Genomic DNA, 7,094 nt, shown 5'->3' on the forward strand with positions numbered 1-7,094 from the left:
ACTCATTCTCCTTCGAACCCAAGTGCTTCTACACTCAAAAATTTTCAATTAAATCTTGAAGAACATCACCTGCACCTTTTTCCTCATGATTTTCTGGCGAATCATCATGCCACTAATTATGGATGAGGAATTGGTTTATTTTGGACATCCTCCACTTTATAAACAATTAAAACTTTAGGCACAGATGCTCCAAAATATCATCACATACAATATTTTGCCTCAAGTAGGTTCACATGACAACATCTCTTATTTGGAATGTTTCATCATGTGGTGCTTACTTAAAAAGAAGAAGCTTGATTTGTTAAGTTTGATTCTGAAATGGATGGTCTCAAGAACCAAAGCACAAAGAGTAATTTTACCATATGGAGGCACTCTGAACCTCATATTTGCTCATCTTCATATAGCCTCTTCAAATGACTTGTTCATCAAGCGGACCCATTATGACATTTTCTTGTCTACCACTCTTAAGCAAATGGGTTATGAAAAACACAAGCAAGGCTAGTTTCCTAAGTTAGGAAGAAGACAAAGGCAAGATCTTGATCCACAACCACTAGCTCAACATCCTACTCCTTAGATAGATGATGCACCTTCTTGGTTTCTTCCTTTTCATCAAAAATTCACTGTCTTTAGTGGTGAAATGAGATCTAGACTTCAAACTCTTCAAGAAAATTTTGCATCTCTTCACACCATTCATGTTTTTTTGCTACTACTACTTTATGCTTTAGCTTGCTTGTGTTTATCTCTTTTTGATTGAGGTTAAAAGGGGGAAAACTTTTGAGCAAAACTAAAAGCACATTGCTAATACACACCAGTGATGATATTATGATTATGAATTGACAATATGAAACACTATTGATACACACCATTGATGATATTATGAATTGAAATATATGAACTTTGTTGACTTTTTGAGTCTGATTCCTGTTTTGATAATGACAAACCATAGTATCCCACTTGTGTAACTGAGTGTGAACAGGTTTATATTTCTGTAAGTACAAGTGATGAATGCAAAATGGAAGCCGTAAAGAGCACTGAGAAGAACACCAATCGACGTATTCCATGGAGCATTGAGGAGCAGAAGACACGAAGACTTTATCTATTTTCTGGGTTGTAATAATAATTAGGGTTGAATGTGCAAGCATCTTACATGATTTAAAATTGAAACTCTATTTTCTGGTGAATCGGCGTAATTATTTGAATTAGAGAAAAATGTTTTAAAACCCAATTCACCCCCCTCTTGGGATCACACCAATTCCAACAATTGGTATCAGAGCCCGGTTGCAATAAGCTTAAACGCTATTTGCACAAAGATTGCAATGACTCATTTTTCGGTGTATCCCTGTTTTGAGGGTTAACGCCTTGCAAATCCTCCACTGGTTTTATTGCATAGATTTTTACCATGTGATTATCGAACATGCTTTTGTAAAATCAAATGATTGGAGGATTTGGAAAGTGTTTGTCATGGTTATCATATCCCATTGAAAATATTTTCAAATTGCAAATTTCCCAAAATTTGAAAATGAATTGAATTTGCATGACATGTGTTTTAATGCATATCTTCTGTTGTGTCATGCATACTTTTTATATACCTTAGTCACTAATGGTTTTGCAAATTTATTCTTTTGAGTACTAAGGTCCTTTGGGAAAAATAAAAGGTATAAGAAACCAAAAGAGAGATGAACACCACTCCGAGCTTAAACAATTAAGGAGTAAAACTTAAAGGTATATCTATTCTTCTTCTAATATATTGATTAATTCATAATATGATTCACATGATATATCTTGTGTTTGATTTGTTTGCTACTGTGAATCATATGATATTTGTGTTAATTTCATGTCATGATTTGTATGATATATCTTGTATTAAATCTTTGTATGAATCATGATAAATCTTTTATAATAATAGCATGATGTCTTATGAGGTACATCTCAAAGAAATTTTTATATACTCATAAGATTTTAGAAATTGTCATACATAGGGTTAGAATACTTTAAATGCCTAAATAGTGTATAATGCTTAAAATTCAAAACCTTAATATACACTATTATCGTTCCGAGAACCCTAAGAAAAATCTAGCCAATATGTGAGTTTTAATGATTTTATCCAATCTAAGCTTAATATATATACATATAATTATGATTGGTTAATATATGATAATATTGGCGAGTGCATGCTTGTATCATTATCAGTTCTTAAATTAAACCTCATAAGCATGTTTAAACAAAATCCCATTCAAATGGACAAATTGATTTTAAAATGTCACTATACTCGTAATGCTATATATATGTGCTATAATTTCAAAAATCTTAAATGTGGCATGTTTTGTCCATCACACAAATTGAGGTTTAGGGAATCTATCATTGTATTATATATCATGCTACCCTAAACTCATCATGGAGCTTAAACACTTAATCATATTCAAACACATTCATAAGCTCATTCTCCCATTTGAAAATATCAGTTGTGCTAGATACTAAATTGAATATAAAACCCTTTAGCTGCATAACTAAGGGGGAGCAGAAAATTTAAAATTCATCCAATAAACATCTTAAATTAGTGCTTATACTACTTGGATGACTTTTGTTAAGCTAAATGCAAATATCCATTTGTGCTAAATGAATACACTCTATGATGGATGGATATTGTTTAAAATTTGATCTGATGTGAGCTGAATGCCTATGTCCATTCTTACTTAAATGTCTATAGTTTCTCATGAATGGATAATTTGTTTTTAAATAAATGCTTATATCCATCTCTTGATTTAAGCTCAATTATATTTGACGGATAACTTATTTGAGCTAAATGCCACCATCCATCACTTGTCTAATGATTATATCTTCGTATGGATAGTTTACATTTCATTTGATATATTGATTGAACTGCCTGATTACATGCTTAGTCTTGAATGCCTCCTGCATGGCGGATGCAGTTGATGAGAATTGCATGCTGGTAGTGAATATAGGTTCTTGCATGCTTGAGCTGAATTATGAATTATTTGCTTGAACCTATCAGGTATCAGGTACATGGTAAAAATGAGAAAATGTCCAATTTACAGACGAAATGCTGCCGAAATTTCGGTATAATTTTTCCCATAAATGAAACCATGTATTATGATAGATAATTCAATGCAAGCTAAAATATTTTTGAAAGGATAAGTGAATTATAAAAGAATTTCATTTTTTCATCCTTACTTATTGGTGCATGCTGACTGTCCACTGGGGCATGCTGAATTTTAAATGTTATGTGCTAAACTAAAAAACATGTACAATCTTCATACTTATTTCCTAGGATGCTAGATAACTGAATAGGCTGTACATGTAAAAATCCAAACCGCTATATAAATTGAAGACATGTACACATTATGTAGTCCTAGGAGAGATTAGTTCATGGACACCATTTAGTCTAATTCTTGGGTTGTGCACTTTCATTTCGAACCCAAATGGTAAAGCATCATCCTTGTAATCAATCGTCACATGTTTTGATGATGGTCCATAAACTATGAAAAATTATATGACTTAGGGGGAGTTTTTCATTTCACACACACTCATTGTGAATTTTGAGTTGTGTCATTCTTTTAATCCCCTATTGCATTACCTTTGAGTATAGTCTTGATTGACTATCTAAAATAAACTGCAATATGTCATGTTAGTATGTGCTAAATGCCTATATTTGCTGCATGTTGAAAATCTTTTGAAATGATGAATTTTTTAGGAATGCTCTTAAATGACTATCATCCTGAACTTAATGCAAGTATGTATGCATGCAAATATACAGGGGGAGTTTAAGCCCCACTTTTAAGAAAAATGAACTTAATGCCTATAATCTCCTGCATGTTAAGTAATATTTAGAAGGATGAATGTGTGTTAAGTGTGCTTAAATGAAATCCATCCTTGAACGTTAATGCACTTTTGTATGCTTGAGACTATACTGGGGAGGTTAAGCCTCATCCTTGAAAAAGGATAAGAATCACCTGACCCATGGACTCACATTATTTCTATTGCTTCTACTTTTTGAGTCTGAAGGTTTTCTAGGCACCTTGAACAACATATCTTGTCTCTACTGAATATCTTTGATATGGATTGTTCCGAGTACACATGAACACCATGCATGAATTAGTGTTTGATTTTTTAGTGTATGTGTGCTTACTGATATTTTACTAGTGAAATTTATTCGTCTAACACTTATCCAGTAAAATCTGAAATTAATACTTATACTATTTGAACTCTTAATGATTTTTCATGAATTATATCAGTATAAGTAGCTAAAAGAATCTAAGCACGTATTCAAACTGATAGGGGGAGCACCTACAAATTATTTTTCTATCCTGTTGTGCTCACAGTATTTCTAGCTTCGATTTTGTTTTTGAATTCATTGTGGCTTGTGCTTAATTGTAATATCTTCATTTGAATATAATCAATGAAAATATTTTATTTGTCACAGTGTTTTAGGTTTTGCCATATGATCCCCTTTCTTGAATTTATTTAATATCCTTGGATCTATATGGTTGCATTTTTTTGGTACTTTGTCATTTGTGCTTAAATGATAAACCAGGAAAATAATACTTGCTTGAGTTTTTAAATTAAATTTTTTTTTAGCAATCATTGTTCCCAGAACTTATTAGTAATATCCAAAAGAAATTTTTTTTGGCAAGAATGATCTTATAATTTCTAAATCTTATTTCTTGTCTATGAGCTTAAAAGCAATCATGACAGGTACTACTTAGTTTCAAAAATTCAATTGTGTTATGATTTTTTTAAAATTTTTTAAGGGCTTTGGACTTTAAATAGTATTCTTTTCAAAGAAATTTTGTTTTAGCCCTTTTGCTAATGACAAAAGGGGGAGATGTTTCTTGAGCAAAATTATAAACCCCTTTTGTTATTGAAAATGGAAAATGACAAATGTACAAACTTGAATATTTTCTTAAAATAGCTTCAAACATAAACTGCACATTGAACCACTGAGCTTAACTGTCAACTTGAAAATTTGTGAAGCCTTCATGTTTATGATTGAGTATTTTTGAATATCATTTTGAATTTATGCATATCGTAAGGGGGAGCCTTATCAGGCAATCCCAATTTTGCTCTTGTGTTTGTCATCATAAAAAAGGGGGAGATTGTTCACTTTTTGAGTCTGATCCCTGTTTTGATAATGACAAACCATAGTATCTCATTTGTGTAACTGAGTGTGAACAGGTTTATATTTCTGTAAGTACAAGTGATGAATGCAAAATGGAAGCCGTAAAGAGCACTGAGAAGAACACTAATCGGCGTATTCCATGGAGCATTGAGAAGTAGAAAACATGAAGACTTTATCTATTTTCTGGGTTGTTACTAATACCCTATTATTAGTGATTGTTTTCTAAAACTGTCACTAATACCCATAACTATTTCTTTTTAAAATTTTTTAAAAAAAACACTAGTAGTGATGGTTTCAAAATCGTCACTAATACCCTATTATTAGTGACGGTTCTCCCAAACCGTCACTAATACCCTTAACTATTTCTTTTTTCATATTTTTAAATGAAAAAAACTAGTAGTGACGGTTTTAAAACCGTCATTAATAACCCCTTATTAATGATGATTATCCCAAACCATCACCAGTACCCTTAACTATTTCTTTTTAAAATTTTTTAAATGAAAACACTAGTAGTGACGGTTTCAAAACCATCACTAATACCCCCTTATTAGTGACAGTTCTCCAAAACCGTCACAAATACCCTTAACTATTTCTTTTTTAAAATTTTTTAAATGAAAACACTAGTAGTGACGGCTTCAAAATCATCACTAATACCCCATTATTAGTGACTCTTCTCACAAACCGTCACTAATACCATTAACTATTTCTTTTTAAAATTTTTTAAATGAAAACACTAGTAGTGACGATTTCAAAACCGTCACTAATACCCCTTATTAGTGACGGTTACCCAAACTGCTACTAATACCCTTAACTATTTCTTTTCAAAAAATATTTTTAAATGAAAAGACTATTAGTGACAGTTTCAAAATCATCACTAATTCCCTAGAATCGTCACTAATATTTTCCTAAAAAAAATTTCGCGTGGAAATTGTTTACTGTGCTGTTTTTAGTGATGAAAGTATTAGTGACGGTCTTAAAACCGTCACTAATAGTGTCATATTAGTGACGGCTGCTAAAACTGTCACTAATGCTTAGACTATTAGTGACGAATCTTAAAAATCGTCACTAATACCAAGTTTTAGAGACGAAATTGAATTCGTCACTAATACTTCGTCACTAAAAACTAGTTTTTTTGTACTGAGGTTAAATGTTTATAGTTTAGGGTTTAGGGTTTAGGGTTTAGGATTTAGGTTTTAGGGTTTAGGATTTAGCGTTTTCGATTTAGGCTTTAGGCTTTAGCGTTTAGGGTTTAGCGTTTAGTGTTTAAGGTCTAGGGTTTACTGTTTGGTGTTTTGGGTTTTGGGTTTAGGATTTAGGGTTTTGGGTTTATGGGTTAGGGTTTAGGGCTTAGGGGTTAGTGTTTAGGTGTTAGGGTTTATTATTTAGTGTTTAGGGTCTAAGGTTTAGGGTTTAAGGATTAGGTTTAGGATTTAGGTTTTTTGGTTTAGGGTTTAGCGTTTAGGGTTTAGGGTTTAGGGTTTAGGGTTAGGGCTTAGGGTTTAGGGTTTAGGTTTAGGGTTTAGGGTTTATAGTTTAGGATTTGGGGTTTAGGTTTTAGGGTTTATTGTTTAGTGTTTAGGGTCTAGGGTTTAGGGTTTAGGGTTTAGGGTTTAGGTTTAGGGTTTAGGGTTTATTGTTTAGTGTTTAAGGTCCGGGGCTTATGGTCTAGGGTTTAGGGTTTAGGGTTTAAGGTTTAGGGTTTAGGGTTTAGATTTTAGGGCATAGGGTTTAGGGTTAGGGTTTAGGGACTAGGGTTTAGGGTTTAGGGTTTAGGGTTTATGGTTTAGGGTTTAAGGTTTAGGGTTTAAGGTTTAGGGTTTGGGGTTTAGGGTTTAGGAATTATTGTTTAGTGTTTAGGGTCTAGGGTCTAGTGTTTAGTGTTTAGGGTTTCAGGTTTAGGGTTTAGGGTTTATTGTTTAGTGTTTAAGGTCGGGGGCTTAGGGTTAGGGTTTATTGT

This window comes from Malania oleifera, chromosome 6 (genome assembly GCF_029873635.1).
Source record: "Malania oleifera isolate guangnan ecotype guangnan chromosome 6, ASM2987363v1, whole genome shotgun sequence".
Taxonomy (NCBI): Eukaryota; Viridiplantae; Streptophyta; class Magnoliopsida; order Santalales; family Ximeniaceae; genus Malania; species Malania oleifera.